Below are 24,119 nucleotides of genomic sequence, written 5' to 3'. Positions count from 1 at the left end.
CAATTAGAAGCGGCGTCTTTTAAGCCGGGTCATAGATTTTTCCGGGTAGCTACACCGTTTAAAGCGGGAAAATTTAAGGGCAGTTTACAAGCCACTTGATGCATGTGGTATAGACGTACTTAATTTTCTCGCTATAATACTTTCTCTTTTGCAACACCTTGAGACGCAGCCTCGACTGGCGGCTTCGTCTTGCACTTGGTCTTAGATCAATCGCGAAAAATTGCGAGAAATTTCGTTCGCGTTGCCTCGGAAAATCCGAATGCAAGAATGGAAAAAATCTTTACGCAATTTCTCGCGTCGATTTAAGCCGTGACTCGCGGAGGATAGTTTTTCGCGAGCAACAAAGGCCACTTCTTTACCGACTGTTCGGAATCACCGAACGCTGCCATCTTTGTTTCGTTCGGGGAACGTGTATCGAGCTTTCTCTCCGCCGATCAGGAAAAAAACTTTTCGAGTTGAAAACTATTGATAAGAAATGGAAGACAGAGGGCGACAGGATAAAAGAATCTGATAAAAAATCAGGAATATTTTCGTGCTTTTAAAAAATCCATAGGAAGCAATACTTTGTTTAAAGCGATACTCTTTCTACTCCCTTTTAAACTAAACACGTGACTCGTCAACGTTACATCCATTTCCAATTTATTAAAAAAGAAAGAAAAAAAAAAGAAATGGATGAAACGATACACGAGCAAACTTTTAACAAAGTTCTTTCATCTTTCGTCAATTTCGATCGATCGAGAGATTTGGAGGAAAAAAAAAAAAAAAAAACGTATCTCTATATTAATTAATTCCTAAGTAACCTGTCGCTCAGTGTTAGTTGCAAGCTTTGTAAATTCGTAATAAGTCCGGCCACGTCGGAGCCCTTTGAATAAATAAAATCGGCCGCGGATCGATCCGGTGTCCGGCAACACGGTTTGTTCGGCAAAAATGTGTACTCGGGAGCGGTGCCTAAATGTCATACCGGCGACGAGCGCTAATGAACTTTATAATTAACGCGACAGACGAGCTTGCAACGCGACCGGATTACATCGTGTCAAACGAATCGCGGCAAATGAAACGATTACCAGCTGGCTGCCCTATCGTGAAATTCAACGATAGGGAGCGTATGCGCGGGATCGACTACGAAATTAATCGGTCGATCGCGTTCTCTAGCCCGTTGTTGTTTGCTTCGATTCCAATCATCCCGATATCGATTTTCTTTTACACGATGCGACGGGAAACGGAGATGTTTCAACGAAAAGTTGAAATTTTACAAACTCGGACGTATCTAAAATCATCTCTTGGAACGAATGAAATTCCGAAATCTCTTCGAATCTTTTGTAATCTTCTTTGGGAATGAAAAGGAAAAAAGAATTCCTCCTTCGAAAGGAAATTTCATATTTTTCTTTTTTCCGTGACGCTTGACAAATGGTTAATACACGTATCAAACTGGCCAGTTACGGTGGCAATATGCCGTAATTATGATAAACTTATTCCCGAGCGTGATTCGACACGGATTCGAATTTGCGTGGGAAATTAAATACGCGTAATTATACGATCCCCGGCCGGGCTTAATTATTCAGTCGATCGGCCAATTAATTTTTATAAGCGTCTCCGGGCCCCGCTTGTAATTCGATACGCGTGCATTCCCCGGCCCCCCCGGTTAATCCATTTTCACCGGCGCGGCGCCGCTTTCCACCGGTGTTTCCACCGTGAAATTAAACGACTGCTAACGAGCCCGATAAAAACTCGGCCGACCTAATTTTAGCTTCCGATCGGAACCGCGGCTTTCCCTCATCTCGCCATTTATCGAGCGCAAACACAGGGAGATGCCTCTAGCATCCTCCTCCACGAAATATCGTATAAAATACGTACCTTCGTTTCGTCTACCTATCCAACACACACATTTTATTCCTTTAATTAACTCGCTTATCGTTTCCATTTTTTCAAAACACGACCGAGAGATAAAAGGAGGGGAACGAATATCATCCCTGTGCAATTTGAGAGAGGGAATAAGAGGAAAGGAACGAGATTTGTTTGATTTTCGCGAAACTTAAAGAAAAGGCTCGAAGGGTGCGCGATCTTTTTCTTTCCGCAAAAGCGAAAGAATGCTTGAGGAAAGTTTGTAGGGTGAAGAGTTTAGAGTTTCGAGGGGGGGAATAGGATAGAGAGCGACCATTGCCAACGGTCTCTCCTAAAAATCTCTCCCTCCACCCTTCCCCCTCCACTCGCCCATTCGATCGTCCTTTCGGTTCTTTCTCTTTCTCTGCCTCTCGCGCGCGTCTTTTTTCACGGCTCGTCGCGCGCCCTCTCTTTCCCGCTCCGCTCTAAGCACGGCTAATTCAAAATGGCGTCGCAGCCCCTATATCATTCGCAGCCTTGGCTCGCCTCCCTTGCACTCGCTCTCTCTTTCTCTCTCTCTCTCCCTCCCTCTCCCCTCCCCCGCCGCCGCTACGATCCTCGACCCTAGTCGTGGCAGCGCGTCAGGGGTGGGGCCACCGAACTATGGCGCCCCGCATATACCCTCCAGGTCCTGCACCCCCTTCCCCAGATCCTCCTGCGCTCTTCGCGTCTCGGAACTCGACCAACAAATTGAAATCCTGCATTTTCCACGAGCCTAAGCCTGAGCCAGAGGGTAGTAGTTTTGCCAGTAGCGTACGATCCATCATCGCGTACGATTTCTCTCCTGTTGGAAATCAAGTTTCTCACGAGAAAAAAAAAAAAATTATGCACCAATTTTTATTTCGCGCGAACGAAAGAAGAACGAATGAGTGAAGATGAAAGGGAAAAGAAGAGATCTTCGAATCTTTCTTCTTTCTTTCGAATCCCTCTTCTTTTTCTTTATCCTCTCTTTTCCTGGCTCGGTTCGAAGGCGTGAAGGAAAGGTGAACGATCTTCGTTTTAGAATTTTCGCACACACACACACGCACATGCACACGGCGCGGGTGGAGAGCTTTCGTGGGGTCGGCGTTGCAGCGAGGGAGTGAAAGAGGGAGGAGGGCAACACGGTTTGGTGTGTTGGAATGCGAATTGGGACGGGTGGCGGCGAGGGAGAGAGAGAGAGAGCAGGGAAGAGAGGCGGGAGGGAGGGCCTCGTCCGTCCCGCAAATTTCCACGAGCGGCGAGATTTCGCTGTCCTGTCCATATAATCACCGTGCTCCGAATTCCAACGCCAGAGATAGTTAGGGCACTTGTGGCACTCCGCGAGCTACTTTCTCGCTTTCTTCCAGTTTTTTTCACGCCCCCCTCCCTCGGATTGCCGGCGAAATTGCCACACCAACGACGCATAATCGTCGTTCACGCCGGGATCCGCATAATTCGGGCGGGATCCGATGACGGATGCCGGCGGATGCGCCTTGCGCCGCGCGTGGAATCCGCGCGGGAAAAAAGGTAAATAGCCGGGCCGATCGTCATCGAGACGACGAGGAATTCGAGGCCGGGCGTTATGCTGTATGCTCCATTCCATCTCCCCTGCTCTCTCTCCTCGTTATCGGTATTTTCTTCCTTTCTTCTTTCTTTCTTTCTCTTTTCGCCGGTTGTTGTTTCGAATAAATCGGATCGAAGAGATCGACGGTTAATTAATCGCGATTTTCACTCGAGGAAGGAATGATAAAAATTCTCACTTTTCGCGAAGGAGAGGAAGAGGAGGGGGAGGGAAGAGAAGGCGAGAGGAGCGGAGAGAGAAAGTAATTGCGCGAATTTTTCCACGGCTCGCGTCCAACTGACCTCGCCCTTATTTTTCGCCCCTTTCGTTCGTTTCCTTGGCTCCGACCCCGCCTCCCTCCTCGCCCTCTGCCTTCCTCCACCGGATTTTTACGATTCTGCGCGTGGAAAAATCGCCTTTTTCACGTTCAACGTCGAGCCTGCGCGTGGTCGTGCACCTCCGCCTAATTGCCCACTTCCTCCCGCGTTTCCCTCCGCGTCTCCTCTCGTTTACTACTCCTCCTACCGGATTCTTTAAAATCGAGGGGAGACGGGGAGGAATGTTGGAATCTCCAGTGACCTACAATGCGTACGGACTCCCAGGCGCGTCCCTTCCCTAATTCCATAATTCGTTTCTTGATAAGGACAGGTGATAATTGAATCTCTAAGAAAATCAACACAAATATCCTTTCCTCCGCCGTAAGTGATGGAAGGGGGGAGGGGGTCTGTTTAAACGGAACTCGGTTCTTGCGCCGTGTTGGCACAGGTAAATCTCACGGCAGCGGGAATACCGGGCGACTTGGCGAACATTTACCGTTCAGAACTTCAACTATTACCTCAGATAACAAGGAGCCCCGATGTAATATAATATACAACTTGGCCCAACTTTGTCATCGGCCGGAATAAACGGAAAGGTGATTAATAACATTGATTGAAACGTTTCTTCGTTTTTTAATTCGACGATTAACGATAAGTTACGTCTCCATCCGTTCGCTCGGATGGTAAATAAATTTCGAAAACGACTACGTTACGAAGGCGAGCTCTCGGAAAGGGATGTAAACGAGAGGAGGGGGAGGGGTTGTCGGGGAATAAATCCGGCGAAAGCCCCTGGATCTCGGAGTCGTCGGTCGGTCCCAAGGCGGGCACCGACGAGAAGCGGGGCTGAACTATTATTCAAGAAGACTCGGTCGGGGAGGAGGCGGGCGTCGGATAAGGATGCCGGCCGAAGCCGGACGAAGTCTAAAGGAATAACCGGAGACGAGGCGAAGGGGATTGAATCGAGCCTCGCGAGACCATAAATTCGGTGCTCGTTGCGAAATTCCCGCATACACGTACGCGAGTGCACATCGAGACGGAGCCGAGGTGGAGAGAGAGAGAGAGAGAGAGGGAGAGGGAGAGGGAAGGAGACGCGGTGGCCCGCACACATTTACGCACACAGACACGTGCAAAGAGGGTGAACATATAAATTCGCTTGGCGGAATAAGGATCGGCCCCTTTCAGACGTCGGCCGGGTGGCGTGGTGGCAAGGGGGTGGCGTGAGTTCTAGTAGGGGGTAGGTCGAGCCGGGGTAGGAGGGTGAGTGCCACCTTCTTGGATCAATAAATGATTTAACATTCACAAAATGGCGGGTGAGCCCCCGGCGGGGGCGGAGAAATAATATAATCTACCTTAGACTCTCTCTGCCGGCTTCCTCCACCCTCTCTTCTCTTCGTACCCGGTGGTATCGTCGTTCAGGGGTTGACGGAGGGGTAAGGCAAGACGCGGGGGGGCTCGTCGGGTGGCAAGCGCGAGGCTGGGCGCGTCCCCCTTTTCCAACTACCACCCGACACCGCCGTCCTCCACCTCCTCCACCTCCTCCTCCTCCTCCTCCGCGTCGTCAGCAGACTCGAAACCCTGAGAACTCAGGCAATACCTACGTTTCTGCTCGCAACGGTGTTGAACCGCGCTAAGAGGAAGCGTATCGAGCCTTCGGAAACGCCGACCCCCCCCAGCCCCGAATTTTCACTTTTCCGGATTCCGGATGGGATGGCTGCGCCCCCTCCCTTCTTCCATCTCCCTTCTTCTTCCGCGGAGGGGATCGATTAAATCCTCCAAGACGAATCGGGAGAAGGAGGTGGAAAGGAAGAGAAGTTGGAGAAAGTGTGATTAGTCGGGAGATTCGATCGATGAATTTTCCCTCGTCTCGCGCGAAGGAAAAAGGGAGAAAGGATTCCAAGAGGTTCACGAACGAGTCAAGAATATATGTATATATTTGGCTTCGAGGTGAATAGACGAATAGAGGTAAATATTAAAGGGCGCGTAAACGCGGTCGGCCATTTTGCAAGATGCGATCGAGTTGCGCGTATACGCTTTGCCCTCGGCTCCGCCGAATATTATTACGTTATAAGAGAGGGAATGCTGCGAGGGAACACCTCCCAAGATTATGGAAATCGCGATGGGGAAGGCGGGGGCGAGGCCGGAGGAAAGGAACGCCAAGGAGACCCAACCCATTCCCCGCCACCGGCCAGAGAATCCCTTTCCAAAGTTTCCAAAATCTCGATTTTCCTCGATAAACGTAACTCGTCCGATGATGTTCCTTTTCTTTTTTCGAAAAAGAAAATCTCTTTCGTTTCTTTTCTTCCTTTCTTCTTTCTTCTTCTTCTTTTTTTTTTTTAAGCGAAATTCCATGGATTCCAAAAAGGCGAGAGGGTGAGAGAAGAGAGAGGGTAGAAAGAGAGAGAGAGAGAGATTCGCAACGGCGGTTGGCTCTGTCACATATCTTCATTAAGGGGGTGGTAACCGGTAGGGCAGGAGGGTACTTAGTTCGCGGAGGGTGGAGGCAGCAGGAAGGAGGCAGTAACTACCGTCGGAGAACCAGAGCTTCCAAGTTCCTCCAAGTTTGTTGTGTGAGAAAACAGGGACTGATTTGAATTTATATTACTTGGCCTCCCCTCTGAATACGGGGTTGGCTAAGGAAATTTCCATATATCTGAGAAAGCTCCGGCGAGTAGTCCGGCTCCGCCGCGAAATGAATACCACGGTGGTAAATTCGAATTTTGAATGTCGTCGAACATTGCGGGACAAATCTCGATCGGATCGCGGGCGAACACGCGTGCACAACACCTCTCCCTCTCCCTCCCTCTCTCTCTCTCTCTCTCTCTCTCTCTCTCTTCGTTATCGACCACCCGTCAAACCCGTCGTTTCGAACAATTCCGCGAGAAAGTGTCGCGAGATAAGAATACGAATTCGCTTTCCGATCGGGGACGAGAACGAGACGAGAAGGGGTAAGGTGAGGTAAGGTATCGATTCGAAAATTAAATCGGGTCGAGAGTTAAGGAACCAAAAGAGGGAAAGAAATTGTACGAATAGTATCGAAAGTGGAAGATGGAAATGGAGAGAGATACAAAGAGAGTCGATTTAATCCTCTCTCTTTCCGTCCCCTCTTAATTCTCACTTAACCTGCGGGTTTTTACGCTAAATTTTCACCCGGCCTCTCACCCTTGTTACCGCAACAACGAGTAACCGGGGGGTTGGGGGCGGGTTAGGTGGCCGGCTACGCGTTTAAACACTTTTTAAACGTCCCGTATATTTATACCACCCCCTCTTCTCGGATCCGGGCTCGGTTCGAAGAGAGAGAGAGAGGGAGAGAGAGAGCAGTAGCCTCGTTTTCTCCTTCTCCTTTTCTGCCTTCTCGTCACCACGGGCACGAAACAATTAAAACGTCGAAACGAGGGTCCGACTGTTTCACGGAGAGACCGGTGTTTTCGCACCATCGTTCTCTACCACCGCCCCGCCTCCCCCGCCCCCCCCCCCGTCCTCTGTACACCCTCACCGGTTGTTACATAATCCGGAATGGGAAAGAAGGTGTCTGCCGGCAACTCTCCATTTTGCACGGATTCCCCCTTTCCTTCGTCCCATCGGTATCGCGGAAAATAATTTCATTCCCGCACGTCCAGTTGCATTACCACGGATCGATTAACCTTCCCTTCTGTTCCCAAACTTTCCGCTCCACAAACTCGGCGAATCTTGTCCACGGTATCTCTTTCCACGCCACTTTCTCTCGCCCCTTCGAATTTTCGAAGAGGAAGGAACGAATCGGCAATCGATCTCGTCGTGAACTGAATCCCGCGTTGAAACGACGCGTTTAAAGGAGAGAAAAGAAAAAGAGAGTAGGGAAAATAAAATTTTTCCCCTCGGAGCGTGAAAAGAGAGGAAGAAAAGAAAAGGAAAAGGAGGATAACTCGTCGCGTTTTTTCTTCTTTTCCTTTTCCTTTCGACGAAGGAAGGAAGGAAGGAAGGAAGCCGCGATGCTTCTTCGGCCAGAAACGATACGAGACTGTCAAGTTTCGTATCTGAGATCGGCGACGTCACCGTCCACTTCTAAAGATAAACCTGTTGGACACCCGTTGCTGACCAGTCACGTGAGAATCGCAACGCGGTGGCCCGATGAGCATTGTGAAAACAGATTCGCTTTCCGTGGGCCATGAATGTGGGACAACTCTCCCAGAATTCCCACAGGACTGGTCCTACTAACCTGTTATCGTTGTTTCTACTTGCATGCTCCGCAAATAGATACTGACCAGTCGTCGGGCCGAGTACTGGTCAAGTCGGTTCGTCAAAACTTCTAAAACGAGAATTTGACGTAATTACGACGAGCGGAAGATAGTTTTGCCAAGATTGAAGAACGGATTTGAAGAATTTCAATAAAAAATCTTATCTCCTTTCCCGCTCTTCGCAAAGAATTGACATCGTTGTCGTTGAAATTGTATTCGTACACGCGCAGAGAAAATTAAGGAAGGAAGAAGGGGATCGAGAGGGAAACGGTGGTCGCGAAGCGCGGCCATTTTCCGACGGCACACGAGCATCGCGACTCCCACGCGAATCTTATCCAGGATTAAGCGCGTAGTGATTTTTTTTTATTCAAAATTTTCTTATTCCATTTCTATTCTTTACAAAAAAAAAAAAAAAAGAAAGAAACATCAACGATAAAGAGACTCATCTTTCTGGAAATCTTTGTGCAAAAAAAAAAAAAAAGAAAAAATTCATTTCTTTTCGTCGGATCTCAGTTTCTTTTTTTTTTTTTCTTTTTGTAAAAAGGAGGATCGAAAGATCCAAGGCTAAAGGCGGTCGAAATCTGTTTTTCGCCAATTGTACGTGTAAATAATCGTGATTGGTGGTGTGTCTGGTTGTACGGCATTGCGGACAACGGTGCGTCCACAAAGGCCGACAATGCTCATTGTCGTGGCCCGCAGGAGAAACTTAAGTTCTCAAAGGCGACAAGTGTACAATTAAGTCGTTAGGGGGACTTCCGGGAACTTGGACCGTGCAAGTTTTCGCACGAGAATGGACCTAAGCGGCCGTTAAACGGTTTGCAAATTGCAATTTCGTCGCCCTTTCGCTTCCACCGCTTGGATTGATCGTTAGCACGGTTTGCCGGCGCTTCCAACGTACGCGTGCAAAAAAAAAAAAAAAAGAAAAAATTATCGCGCCGTTCCTTTTACTCGATCGACGATTTCTCTCCCTTCCCTTCGAAAGGAAAAGATCCGCGAAATACTACGAATCTCCAAGCCTGTATCTTTCGCTCCATCGGTTAAAATTCCTTCGTTTCCACGAAATTGAAATTCCATCCTCGATACTTTCTTCCTCCTCTCGAATTTCTTCTCGAGAAATTCTCGAGCATCGACGAAATCCCTACGAGACTTCACTTCACGGTGCTCGAGAACCTACGTACGTGCAACTCGCGAAGGGTAGGTTCGTAAGAGGCGACAAAGAGAAAGGTCGAAGCTCGCCCGACGCATTCGACGTTCGTTCGATTCTCGATATTCATCATCTCGAGATTGAATTCAATTTGCCCGTAGGTATCCAGCCGCCGCCGTTGGCTGCCGCGGCAGTCAGGCCGAGAATCGCGAGTCATTGGACGGGGAAGGACGAGAGAGCGAGAGCGAGAGAGCGAGAAAGAGAGAGAGAGGGGCTAGAAAATAGGAAGGTGAAAGGGTGGGTGCAGCATTGAAAACCACCGCCTACCTCCTCCTCGCCGTCTCTAAGAGGAGATAAAACGAGGAGAGGCAGCCCTTGCGCCGCTACCCCGCGAACGACACCCCCTCGCTGCCATCCGCGCTGGTACCGCTGCTACGACAACCCCTCCGGCGGCACCCCACCCCCCCCTCTCTCTCTCGCCCCCGAGCCTCCCTCCCTCCCTCCCTCCCCCGCCTCCCCTCGCCGCCCAACTCTGTCACGATGGCAGAAGGTAGAGAGTGTACGCCGTCTCGAGAAACTCTCGTAGAGTGTACGTTAGAGGGTGAGGCGGCGAGGAGGGTGAGGCGGGGAGGCGTGGGAGGCACGAGGGGTTGGAAACTGTTTTCCACTCGGTCTTACCGTACTAACGGTACACCTAACCTACGCTCATATCATTAATTATCTAAATTGAAGCTGCCAAGCTGCCGCGCTCGAGTGTCTTACATCGAAATTCTCAAAGGAACGCCGCTCCTCCGCGTCACCACCCCTCTCCCCCGTCCTATCTTTCCCTCCATACACACGAGGAGGAAAATGGCGGATGTTCGCGGCTAGATACTATAGAGCCAAGTTTTATCTTCGACGAGCGTTGCAGATACCGTACAGATAATTTACAGAGTAACCACACCGGTACGAATGTTACGTTGAAAGTGACGCGCCGCACGAGAAATTTCTCGAAAGAGATTGGAAAGAATCGAAAGGATGGCAATAAATCCATGAGCGAATATTTCGTTTCTTTGCTCTCGGGAATCCGAGAGGGGGAACGGTTGGGTATGGAGGGAATCTGATTAAATTTTCGCGATATAATCGTTCAGGTTGATCAAAGAAACTTGTGGACGGAGGAACGGTGGATAAAGGGTGGGAGGGCGGTGGAGCAAAGACGGGGTTCCTCAGGTCGTCTCATATCGACGTATTTTAGGCGTTTTCCCCGGGATCGTCTTGCTTGAACCTAGACTAGAGGGGTCGTGTGTACGCGTGTGCGTGTGTACGTGTGTATACGTGCAAGTGTGTGTGTGTGTGTATGCACGCCTGTGAGCGAGCACGAATCTCCCTCTTTCTAGCCCCGTAGTCTCCGCGCTCCCCTACGCCCTCGCTCTGCCCTCTCAACCCTCGACTTCCCCGCGACTAGTGAGTAACGATTTTCCTCCATCTTACCCCGATTCCGGAACACACCCTTGGGGCACCATCCCCCTCCGAGCAATGCCGTCAACCCCTTTCCACCGCCGCCATCCCTGATTCCTGCAAGCTGCTGCTCTCACGTGAGCCGAATTCGGATGAGACCGAACGAGATCCTTTGCCATCCCATTTTTTCCTCCCCCCCACCGAATCCAATTCTTTTTTTTTTTTTTTTCCTTTTTTCTCCTCTCTTCTTCCTTTCTTTTCTACTCTTCTTCCTTCTTTCCACGCGCGAAAATATATTCCATTCGAGTCGCGAGAGAAGGAAGCCACCCTTGGATTCGTTTCGTTCGATTGTTCAATAATTCGGGAAATGCATTTTCGAGCGGGAGTGGGGGTGGGAGTGGAAGTAGTTGGGAAACATTGCGCGGCGAGGAGTTTCGGATTTTTAGCGGGGATCGCGCGCGCACGTTTCCATGGAAAGTTTTTACCGGCGCCCGGCGTCTGCCGCCGCTCTCTCTCTGCGCCGCCAAGTAGTGGTAGGGGTGGAATGCGAGGAAAAAACGGGGATTCGTCGGCGGAAAACGAAAAGTCACACCCACTGGGTCGCGGAGACATCGATGCGGGGTGCAAGAATATTCTTTTCCACGCGTTACTCCCAGCATTTTTTCCCCTCCCTCCTTTCTCCCTTTAAACGCGTCTCTGTTTCCTGCCCTGGCAATCGTTTTATTTCCCATCTTTCGTCTTTCTTTCCATCTTTCTTTCGACGATCACGAATCTCTTACTTTTTCCTCCTCCTCTTTTTCTTCTTTTTTCGAAAAGAGACGAGACGAAAGAGGGGATGAAGAGATCAGAGGATCCTGTCATCGAGTAAAATATCAACAGCAACCGTGTGCGATCGACGATATATCTCGACTCCTTTTCCAGGTTACGCGAATTTCGTGGGATTGGAGGAAGATTGGAAGGAGAAACAACAGTTTCGCGAGGAAGGATGGGGGGGAGAAGGCGGGTGACGCTTCAGCAATGAAAATCAGACGCGTCTCTGCTGATTACACGACGAGACGAGCCTCGCGGGTGGTGTTGTCTCGCCAGTTATCCCGAAACGTTGCCGGCAAATTCTCTCGTGTTTGGTCTTAGCGTATTTTCACAAGGATTGCTCGTCCCGGATCGACGATACCTACTAACCTCGGAGAAATATTACTCGAAATACTTTCGCTCGTCTAATTCTCCCCTCCGCGTTTCCTTTTCAAACGGGGAGGGGCGAATTAGAAAAAAAAGAAATTCCCTTTCGATCGATATAACAACCCTCTTTTCCTCCCTCCCTTAAACACTCGCCACGATAATTCTTTCCCCCGTTTCCGACGAAGCGAAACACCGTTGCGGCGGAAACTTGTAAAATGCATAATCAGATGCAAATGGAAGCTGGAGAGGGCGGGCATATCGGAGTGAAACGAAGCGGGTGTTCCCAAGACAGTGGGTGGTTTTAGTAACGAGTCGGGGGTGCACAGGCATCGAGGAATGTACCACGGCGGATCCGTACGATCCGAAAGAGATGGACGGAACCGGTGGAAGGAGGAGGAGGAGGAGGAGGTAGGTTGGGAACGAAGACAAGGAGACAGACAACTTGCCGCCCCTTCCTCGGCCGGTATCTTAAGTCTTACAGGATGGCTCGGTACGCCTGACAAGCGACGTTAATGTATGTATGAGATCCAAGAGAGCGCGGACCTCTCTCTCTCTCTCTCTCCCGTGCCCCATCCACCACCGCCGTTTCATCCCCTTTTCATTCACTCCCCCAGAGGAGGGGGCACCTCCTCGTACCCTCCCCCACCCGGCTCGTCCTCCTTCTAACGTCCTCCTTCTCCTCCATCCCGTCCTCTCATCCATCTGTACGTGTACTCGCCTTTGAATTTCTAAGGGAGGCTCCACAATGAAACGAGAAACATGAGAGAGACTGAGCGGAGTCGGGACCTACCCTCCCCCTCCTCGTAATCAGCTCGTCTCCTGCCAACCTATCCCGCCTATCCCTCTCCCTCCCCCCTCGTCGGCCGCCGCGATATACTCTCATCCGTTCAAGACGAATAACCCCGTGAAAGCGCGGCAAACCCGAGCGCGCACACCGCCTCGTTTCCAAGGAATCTTCCTATTTGAATGACAAAGTGACGCAACGCGTTTGGCTGCGTGCAATCAGAAACGACGTTCCTCCGAGTTATATATATATATATATATGTATGTATGTATTCTCCGACCTCTTTGCCTCCCAGGGAATTCCTCCTTCCTCCAAGGGGGGAGGAGGCCGCCCTTGTTTAAACGATTTACGAGCAATCTCGATCGTTGGACTCGTTGGTCGGACGATGGAGTTCCGGTAGCTGGAGTAGGCTAGAAGCGTGGTTAGGTTAGGAAAGGGAAACATATTGACAACCATTTTCCCCGGAATTTCGTTTCCAAAACTCGTAAACTCTGATTTGTGCCCCAAGTTCCCCATCTCTGCTCGCTATATGTTATATATCCTTGCTCGCTCTCTTGCTTGCTTGCTTATTTGGGAAAGAAGGCGATCGAGGATCGTGATTGGAAAATTTGAATCTATCCGAATATACTCGTCCTTCGCCATCATTCTGCTATATATATATATATATATATATATATATATATATATATATATATATATATAGATAAGTAAGATCCTAGGAAGATAGAAGAGATTGGAAAGCCGAATTTGGAAGGTACGTCAGACTCGAGACGAAGGGGAAGGAAAGGATGGTCGGATGTGCGAAGGGTGGCTGAGGGAGGGGAGGGGGGGGGTTTACGGTACGGCATAATATAAGGATAGTTTGCGTTGGAACAGCTAGTGGTGGTAGCACGCTCCGCACGTGTCTCCCCCTTCGCCGGAGCACCCGCCACCCCCCCAAGACGCGCGAGCTCAGCTTCTGATTGGTCGACATTATTCAAAATGGCGTCTTCGCCACATAAGATCCGTTTTATTAGCATACCGTGGAAAGGAGGACCTACGTTGCAGGACCTACGTTCTCTCGCGGGAAAAATCTTTCCCTTAAACCGTCCCTTTTTCCTCCCTTCCCCTCCCCCTCGGCCGTCCGAATCTCTCCGAATCTCGCCCGCTCCTCCCTCTCGCCCCTCGATCGTTCAACGGCCGGAGGTCATCGATATTGACCTTGAAAGGTGTGCCAACATTTGGCCCAGCTTTCCACGGACAACACTTTCCAGAGTAAGGGGTTTTAAGCCGCCATCTCGAGGTGGTGGGGCTTAAGGGGGGAAGAAGGAGGAAGGCAAGGGATCATAATGTTGGATCCCAGGAGCCTTGGATGTTCAGAGGGAAACTTTCATTACTGTACCGGCTCTATATATTTATCGCTATGTAGTTGGAGAGCGCTGGGTCGGCTGGGTAACGTAAATCCTATATTAGGCGTCCTCTGTCCGAACACCGTTGCAAGGAAATTTCGTTACGTTCTACTTCCTCGTATCATCAATTACGCTAAGACGGAATTAAATTGGGATCCCCCTGCCCTCCCTAGGCGGATCTCCTCCCCTCCTTCCTCCCTCCTTCTTCGCACAACTGGTCGTACTGGAAACCTGGGAAATGAACGTGTTTCGTTTTCGTGAATCCTCTTTTCTTTTTTTTTTTTTTTTGAGGGAAGGGGAAAGAAGTCTTCGAGGACGAGTTCTTAATTGGGGAAACGAGGGATTTGAGGGATGTTCGAAAAGAGGAAAGCACGGGAGAACCGGTCGGCGTCCTCCCTCCGAAGGACGATGAGTGAACGAAGGGAATATTTGGCGCGTCCTTCGCAAAACTAGTCCAACGATTCTGGTCGAGCGGGCAAGTTTATTGTATCCTCGCGTCGCGGATTCGAAACGAGGAATCTTTTCTCAGGAAGGTTGAAAAGAGGTGGCGGACCACCCCGAAGGAAACCTGTTCGTTTCACCCTGAAAGAATCGCGTGAAAACTGATCGAAACAAGTTTGATCGAGATCAGGGAAGGGAGAAAAAAAGAAAAGAAACAAGAAAGGAAAAAGGAACTGGTATCTTCGACTTGACTGGTGAGAAAATTCGAGAGAAGCGGAGATATAAAAAGATACGTTTATTCCAAGAATAATCGCTCGTCTGAAAATCGTGTCTAATCTGAACGTATCTAAATTGAAAACGCCGCTATTTCGAGCGATACGCGACGATTCTGACAATAAACGTTTGAAACGTTTATTTCCCGATCACGAAAGATGGAAGAAACTCGTGCACGTTCGATCGATCGATTTTACACGTTTTCGAATGTAAAAATAGGCGATCCAAGAGGAAGGTATATTTTTTAAAAATATAATGCGACTGAAGGGAGCGACTCGAAACTAGTAATACCGGTAAAGGAGTTTCTAGGAAGCACACGGCGCTTTCCCACCGCTGACCAGTGGTCAAGCAACACCGAAGACCCTTGAACTGGCACGTAGTAACCGATACCGAGCGAATACCGAGAAACAGTTGCCCCAGGTATCGAGCGAACCGGTGAGATTATTCGCCAGATAAGGGGTGAAATAACAGGAGGGAGGGGTAATGCACTTTCTCTACTATATTCTTATTATAAATCACTTTCTTCTGTTTCGCCGACTCGATGAAAAATTCGAATAATAATGGAACGAAATCCGGTTTTCACGGAATCCAGAGCGTGAAAGATCGGCAGAGATACCTTCTTTCATCGATCTTGACCAACAAATTGTCAAAAGGCGAATTGTAGTCCAGATCCTATTTTTATATTCAACCACTCTTATAAACTACTCTTTTGTTCGTCGATTCGATGAAAATTGTAACAACAAAATCGAAAGCGAGTTAGCGTGAGAGAAAGGAAGAAGGGAAGGCGATATCTTTCATCGATCTCGTCCGCGTGCAACGTAACCAGTCGGATTGTCAGAGGACGAGTTGTAGTTCTACAGCTCTATAAACTACTCTCTTTGTTGGACTCGATGCAAAATTGTAACAAAAACGAAACAAGATGGAAAGCGAGCGAGCGTGAAAGGGAGATCGGCGATATCTTTCATCGATCTTGTCAGAAAACGAGTTATAATTCAGAAATGTAGATCAATTTTGTATCCAATCGTACAAATTATTCTCTTGTTAGTCGACTCGGTGAATAATTGTAAACACAACAGAACGAAATGGAGAGAGAGCGAGCGTGAAAGGGAGATGAAACGTGAAGGAAGATCAGTGATATCTTTCATAGATTTTGTTCGTGTGCAACGTAGCCAGAAAAATTGTGAAAAGACGAGTTCCAGAACAGCAGATCATTTTTATATTCAATCATCCTTATACATTATTCTCTTGTTCGTCGATTCGATGAAAATTGTAACAACAAAATCCGGACAGAATTCAGATCGAATGAGAGAGGAGAGAAGCTCGACAGAAGTGGCGATATTTTTCATCGATCTTGTCCGCGTGCAGCGTAACCAAACGGATTGTCAGAATACGAGTTATAATTCAGAATTCCAGACTTTTGTATCCAATCAGTCTTATAAATTATTCTCTTATTCATCGATCTGGTGAAGAATTGTAATGATAACGAAACGAAATCCAGAAGGTAGTCAGAAGGATCGTAAAAATTGCAGTTCAGAATTTCAGACCAGCATTTATATGCTTATAAATTATTTTTTTGTTCGTCGATTCAGTGAAGAATTGTAAAAACAAATCTAGAAAGAGCGTGAAAGGAAGCAAGATCAGTGATATCGATTTTATTCGCGTGCAACGTAGCTAGAATTATAAAAAGACGAGTTGCAGTTCAGTTGCAGTTCAATTCCCTTTTTTGTTCACTAGATTCGTTGGACTCGATGAAAAATTGTAAAGACAATGGAACGAAATGGACAGCAAACGAGCATGAAAGAGAAGAAAATCAATGATTTCTTTTATCGATCTCGTCCACGTGCAATGTAACCAAATGGATTATTAGAAAACGTTATAGTTCAGAATTCCAGATCATTTTTATATCCAATCACTTTAAAAATTATTTTTTTCGTCGATTTGATGGAAAATTGTAGATAAGGGAAAGAAATTCAGAACGAGCAAGCGTGAAAGGAAGGAAGATCGGCGATTTTTTCCATTGATTTTGTTCACGTAGCCAGACGAATCGTCAGAGAATGAGTTTCAGAATTCCAAACCATTTTTATATCCAATCATCTCTGTAAATTATTTTCTTCATCGATTTGAAAAATTGTAATGAAACGAAATGGAAAAAAGATCGGCGATTTTTTCCATCGATCTTATTCACATAGCTAGGATCGTCAGAGAGTGAGTTTCAGAATTCCAGATCATCTTTATATCCAATTATCTCTGAAAACTATTTTCTTCGTCGATTCAAAGAAAAATTAACAAAATGAAATGGAGAACGTGAAAGAAAGATCGGCGATTTTTTCCATCAATCTTATTCGCCTAGCCAGACGGATTTTCAGAGAGTGAGTTTCAGAATTCCAGACCATTTTTATATCCAATCATCTCTGAAAACTATTTTTTTTGTCGACTTGAAAAATTGTAATGAAAACGAAACGAAATGGAAGAAAGATCGACGATTTTTTCTATCGATCTTGTTCGCGTAGCCAGACGGATCATCAGAAAATGAATTTCAGAATTCTTATTCAACTTAATAAAAAATTATAAAGACAATAAGGAATGAAATGGAAAGGGAACAGAAAGATCGGCGATATCGATCTTGTGCAACGTAATCAGACAGATCATCGGAAAACGAGTCGCAGTTCAGAAATTCCATTTTTCTATCCAATTACCTTTAAAAATTACTTTCTCATTGATCGATATTCGGTAAAGACAACGGAACGGAACGGAGAGGGAGGGCGAAAGGGGGCAAGATCGTCAGAAGTGGCGAGATACCTTCTTCCATCGATCTTGTCCGCTGGCAGACGGATTGTCAGAGGGCGAGTCGCAGTCCGAAAATCCTATTCGGACATTAGGGAAGTTCGAGACGCGTGCACTGGCAAACAACAAACTCTAATTACCGTAATTAATCCCGTTTAACTCGGTTAATCGGATTTTTCAGTTAGCACTGCGGCCGCCTTGTCGAGCGGCGAGTTCCTCGGCTGACGCCGCTTGGACATCAACCAACATCTCCGAGACAATTAGCGAAGACCGAAGGACAGACGACCGATGAAGACGGTCTCTCCCTCAAAATTGTCCCCTTGTTTCCCTAACTGTTTCCCCGTTTCCTGTTCCTCCATCTTCTCTCCCCATCTTCTTATTCCTCCTCTATCATACCTCTATCCAACATCTATCTATAGATAGTGAAACAACTTATAAAATACACTCTTACACTCTCGTACTCCCCTCAAATATAAAAGTAACATGATCAGAGTACATCAAATAATCGTCATAATTCGATCGAGATGATTAATCTCCCGGTTTCGCGGAGAGATGCAGCGTATCGAGTTTTGAACTTGTTCGAAGGGGAGGAAAAAGCCGGGGAGGAAGCAATTTGGCGGTGGCCGCAAGTTTCGACGCGGGCCGGTCAATTCGAAACACGGCGGGGCCGGGGGGAGGGAGGGGAGGGCGGAGAGGGCATAGAATAGCAAGACACGCGATCGCGCAGATTCTTCGGTGCACGACGTACACCGTTGATAATCCATCTCTCGGGGAATTACTTCGCTAACTACCTCCGCAGACTTGCCCGGGGTAGGGTTCTTTCCCTGCGATCTCTACGACGATCATGCCGGCGTTGCACCACCGCCACCATCGCCTCCGCCACCACCACCGTCATCGGTGGCAGAAAAGCGGTAAAGGAGGGAGGGGGGCTACGTAGCTGCTTTCGGGGCACATTAACGTCAATTTCCATCCAGGCTCTCGAGAACTTACTTCCAGTCCAAGTTGCTCGCAACCGAGGCTTGCAGCCCTCGTCGAGTCTGCAGGTGGAGGCGGAACAAGGGGGCAGGGTGGGCTAGGGTGGGAGGCAGTTCCCTCTTCGCTCGCATTATTAATGTTACGAGACACGCGAGGGCCGCGAGAGCGACGGAGAGAACGGAGCGGAGCCGCGCTTCCGGGTTTAAGGAAGAGGATTTGGAAGGAAGAGGAGGAAGGCCACGCCGGCGAAGGAAAGCTAAGTAAGCAGGAGAGGAACGAACGGATCGGATCATCCGGAAGGAAGTGCGCCAGGCTCGTGCGTTAGCAGCCCCCGTTTCTCCTCCTGTCCTCTATCCGTTCGCTAATTGTGCCCGGTGATGTTTCCCGAGGCAAAACAGAGGCGCGCAGAGGAGAAGGATTCGGGGAGAACCACTTTTCGCGGCCATCCGTTTCCGCGATCGATAGACGAAGACCACCGGTTCACGGTTTGTTATTATAGCAATTTGTTGTATAGCAAGGGGATATTGGTCTTCTTCGAAATTCTTTTCAGAGGGAGATGCGGAGAAATTATCTCGAATTACACACCCTCCCCCCTCGTCCCTGTCGAATTTTCGGCTTTTCAATAAAGTTGATTAACCGGTCGGTGGGAAATTAGAGAGATACGATTATCCGTGATTGAAATAACGGTGGGAGCGAGGGAAGGGAAAAATATGGGGCTGGTCTCGTCTCGTGGAAGTCCCGTTTCGTGGAAAATTAAGGACGATGGTAGGTCGTGGACGCGGATACGCCGTGTATAGAGGGAGCGTTCGGGGCTTTACCCTGCGGTAATTGCGTAATCGAGTAAAATATCGTCTTTCGAGTGCAGAGGCTTCGAGTCGAAGGACGGAAGAAGGGAAGGGTTGGTTGGGTGGGTAGGTAGTAACCCCGCGTTAGGGTAGCGGGAACGTTAGAAACGAGTAGTGGCTCCCGAGCCGTCTAACTTATCGATTTCTCGGCCTCTCCTTTCGCGGCGGGCCCGGATGTGCCATTGGCCCCTTAAAGGCTCGCGAAAAGCGAAGAAAAGCGAGCGCGGAGCCAATGGCCGTGGCCCGCTCCCTCGCCGTCGCCTCTTTTTCCGCCGATTTTTCCGCGGCGGCGACGCCTCTAAGAAAGCAAGGTGCAGCGAATCGCAGCGGCGCAAAATCGGCCGCCCGCGGCCCCATTGGCGGAGCGGCAGCGTCTTGACGCCGCCCCTCGAGGAACAACCCGGGAAAACAGAGCTCTCTCTCTCTCTCTCTCGCACTCTTTCCCTCTCTCTTCCCTCACCTTTTCCTTTTCTCTCGCTTCAACCCCGCTTTCTTCTCCGCTCCCTCTTCGTCGCCCACCTGCCGCATCCACCACCGTCCTGCCTCGCCCCTCCAACCCTCGTTTCCTCTCTTTCTTCCTCTCTCTCTTCTTCCACCTACACTTTCTCGCTTCTCTCTCTTTCTCTCCTTCGTCCCGGTCTGCCGCGATCCTCCGCGTTCCTTCTTTCTCTCCATCCCTTTCTCCATCCCTTCCTCCTTCTGCCTACTCGCAGCCTCGCCTGCCTTTCGTTCCTTTCTCTTCGACCACCCCTCCACGTTTCGTTTCCTCCGTTTCCTTCTTGTTCCACACCCGTTCTCCTCCTCCTCTTTCTCCTCGGCTACGACGACGACGTACGTACGTAGCCACCACCGATCATGGGATAGAGGCGCGGAAGAACGAAGAGGACGAGGAGGAAGAGGCGAGAGACGACTACGACGACGACGACGCTTCCTCCAGATATTAGATTTTACAAGGAGCGCGCTGGGATTTTAGAGGGGTCACGGAGGGGGGCGACGTCGGTGGTATCGTCGGCTCTCGTATACAGAGGCCATCGGGGGTGGGATAAATATTAATTACGTTCCTAAGGGTTGCCTGCGGCTACCGGCCGTTATACTTCCCGGTGTATCGGTGCACGAGCTCCTCTTAGCTCCCACCAATCTCTGGAATTACCTCGCTCCCCCCTTCTCTCTTTCTTATCGATCATCTTCTCCGCTTTCTCCGCCACCAATATCATTTTTCTTCTCTTCTAATCGGAGGAGATCCGTTTTCGATAGGGCAGAGAGTAATTATCGTGGTTTTTCGTGTCCGGTATATTCTCGACGATGTTCCCTCGACTCGATGAATTTCACTCAGAAAGGAATCGGGATGAAGCCTGACTTCGAGCGGCGCGGCGCGATGAATGAATCGGCGCTATTATCCGTCCTATTATCGTTTTTCTTCGAGGCTTCGAAGGGAGTGACATTTGTCGGGAAAAGGAAATAAAAAAAAAAAAAAAAAAAAAAAAGAGGAAAAAAAATACTCGATACGAGCCTCGATGCAAGGACAAAAAGTATACTCGGCCGTTCGATCGAGTTCCACGGCCGGTCCATTATCTCTACTCCCCGGTAAATTGATTCCCATTATTAGAGGCAGCTTGAATTGGCCGCGAAAGTTTTTCAATTTCCCTGCCACTGTCTCCGCCCGTAAATTACATTGATAAATTACACAATGCCGTTAGTGGGATGATGCGAAGAGAGAGAGAGAGAGAGAGAGAGAAAGACTCCAAGACACGCGCGCTCCAGCGTCTAGACGCATTTATGCGCTTCGTATAGGGGCGAAAATTTCATTCCGTCCGAGAGTGAAACGTTGATTTTCCAGCGATTTTCCACATGATTGATTTTTTCACACACGGGCGAAACGCGATCGCTTTTTTTTTTTTTTATTCATATTTTTTCAATACCCTTCAACGCGTTTTCGCGGTCCGGCTCGCAGGATTCACTCCCGATTGGTTTTCGATTACGGCCGAAATTGGAGAGGAATACGATTAAACCATTCACCGACACCTCAGGCATTTGATAGTTGATCCATCGAATCTGCGGGTAATTATACGAGATAGTGGTGGTTAAAATGGAATGATCGCATGATTTCGCGTTACGCGTGGCTTGTTGCGATGTTATGTTACCCGCGGAGCAGTTTTTTACTCGGCGGGTAACGAACCGCGGCAGGCTGGTTCGTCGACCATCCAGCAGGGAATCGAAACGAAAGGGGTTGCTGGTTCGAAACCGGGCTGAGATAGTCGGTGCTGCCGCGTTGCGGATCCTTCCGTAATCGGGGGATATATATAATATATATATAAAACGCTTCTTCGACCCCTTTCCAATATTTCACGATAATACAATATTCCGATAAAATAACCACGTGTTACTCGCCTTTAGAAACGAGCCACCTTCGACGAACAATTTCCAAAAACCTACATATCCTCGATCTTGACTCGAAACTATCTGTTTCCCCAAATTTACTATTTATTTATCTAGTGCATATCGAAATGTTGTTTTTACTTTTTCGAAAGAAAATTTTGTTACTCGTTTCGAAGCGTTTTATTCCTTCTTTCGCAAGAAGTGTCTAAACCCTCCCTTTCTCGAGAGGAAAGAGGATTGCAACCGTAGCGTTTAACGATCGACGGATCGATCAGAGGGGGATCATCGATAACCGCCGTGGGCTGAAACGCGACTGAACGCAACGCGGCAATCGAACCACCGCTGGCCATTAACCGCAAATGACGTACTTAGGCGGCGGTGATTTCCCATTGATTTGATCCCGCCGCCGTCAACGTCCCGTTCCTTCGGACAATGATTCCAACCCCTTAGGAGTACGCGTAGGTTCATGCCCCCTTCTTCATCCGTTCACCCTATTGATTTTCCATTCGGGAAGAGGCCTCGCTCCTCGCTCGAGGCGCGGGAAACGTGGAGCCGCGCTCGACCGATTGACCGACATTCGATTATCAATCAACGCGTCTCGATCGATCGCCCGCCTCATCAACAATGCTCGGCCCCGACACGCCTGCGAGTGCAACGCGTGCCCCGAGGGATACTCGCGCGGATTCCATTCTCGCCACGGATTCCACGCGACCGCGTGGACTTCGCTTCCCCGCTTCCTCTCCTCTCTTGCGGAAACGAAAGAAGTGGAACGAGGATGTGCACACGAATCGGGGAGAGGCGGTGATTACGCGTACTGTTTGAATTGGACGACGCGGGACTCTGATTGGACTTGGCTTTTGGAAACGAAAGAACAGCCTCGGGGCCCTCTCCCTCCCTCCCTCCCTCCGGATATGGATGCGATGCGAGAAGACGGGAGAGGAGAAGACGACGAACGCCACTTAAGGAGCCGGCGAAGTCGTCGGATGAGATGAGATAGAGGCGAAAGAGGAACCGGCGGCGAGATGAGAAACACCAACCACGGAATGAGATACTCCCTGTAAAGGTGCACAAAGTTGGCCCCCGAGCTGTCTTCTCCTTGCGATAACAAACCGAACGTGTGTGCGTACGTATATATATGTATGTATGTATATATACACACATTATCTATACTCCATATCTTCCAACAGCCTTTGCAATTTTTTCCTTCTTCTTCTGCCTCCTTTCCAATTTTCAAAAATATTATAAATAATCCGTTTTTCGATTACTCTCTCTTCTTCATCCACATTCTTCCTTTCTTTTATTCCCATGTTCCTCGATTTGTCGAAATTGGTGTTAACAAGGACTGTTATTATTTTGTGTTATTATATTTTAATCGAAGAGAGAGAGAGCAGCGAAGAAAGGTGTATAATATTTTAATCGAAGGGGGAGAGGGGATGGAACGGAACGTAGGGTCGAATTTATAATTTCGATGGTAACGATCCTCGAGGGAGCCTTTTTTTGAGAAACCAGTTTGCGACAACAACAACAACTAGATCCTCCAGTTCCAGTTCCAGTTCCAGAGTGGACGGATTTCGTGAAATCGCCCTACGATTTTTACGGTACAGGCGGCGCGTGTATTCCACGACTGGATTTTCCGAGGGGCGAGGTTGAAGACAGCGAAGAGGGTGGAAAAGCAAAAGGAAAGGAAGGCGTAGGGCGGCGGGGGGGAGGCGAGGGAGAGGGTGCAAGAGGATGTAAGACGAAGGAGGCGTGGCCTCGGCATTGATCCAGAACCCCCACTCTCGTGCTTAAAAGTACGGCCCTGGCTGTACTCCGTCCCGTGCTCACCCCCGTGTCGACCTCCTGTAAGAAACCGGCAAGAAATGAATATTCATGAGCCACCGGCTTCGTCGTGCTTCCCTACCTTCTTGATTCGACCCGGACCATTCGCTGGAAAAAGGAAAAAAAAAAAAAAAAAAGAAAAAAAAAGAAAGCACGGGATTGGATGATATGGATAGAATGAAGAAGACACGCGTTTATTGAATTTTCTTCAAACTTTTTTATTTTTTTTTTCTATTTGTTATCTTTATCTCTCTCTCTATCTCGCTTCGAGTAAATAAATAATTTTACAGATCTCGGTACAATTTTTTACAATTTTCCAAATTACCGAAAGAAGAAGAAGAAAAAAGAAAGAAAAAATTCTCACGCATGGCGAGACGCATCTTTGGAAGAAGAACCTTGGAATCTTAGCGAGCACTGTTCGCGCAGAGGGGGAGAGGGGGTGGAAGGAGAAAGTTGGATGATCGAATTAATAGACGAACGTCGATCGGTGTGAAATTCCGGGAGCTGGTTCCACTCTGGAAATACTCAAACTCGGGACGCGTTTAGACTAATTATAGCGATCCCGTTCCCTATTTACTGTCGCAGGATATCGCCTTTATCTAATTATCGTGAACGGAAGAGGATCGCGAGCAAGGAGGAGAGAAAGTGAGATTGTCGATGGGCCTAGTAATGGAGGGGAGATTTGTATGAATCGAAAGTCGATAGATCGTTCGTTCCTTTCGAAATGTATATACAACAGCA

The sequence above is a fragment of the Apis mellifera genome, linkage group LG14 (assembly GCF_003254395.2).
Source record: "Apis mellifera strain DH4 linkage group LG14, Amel_HAv3.1, whole genome shotgun sequence".
NCBI classification, from domain to species: Eukaryota; Metazoa; Arthropoda; class Insecta; order Hymenoptera; family Apidae; genus Apis; species Apis mellifera.
The sequence above is the reverse complement of the archived record's forward strand: the minus strand, read 5'-3'. Positions refer to the sequence as shown.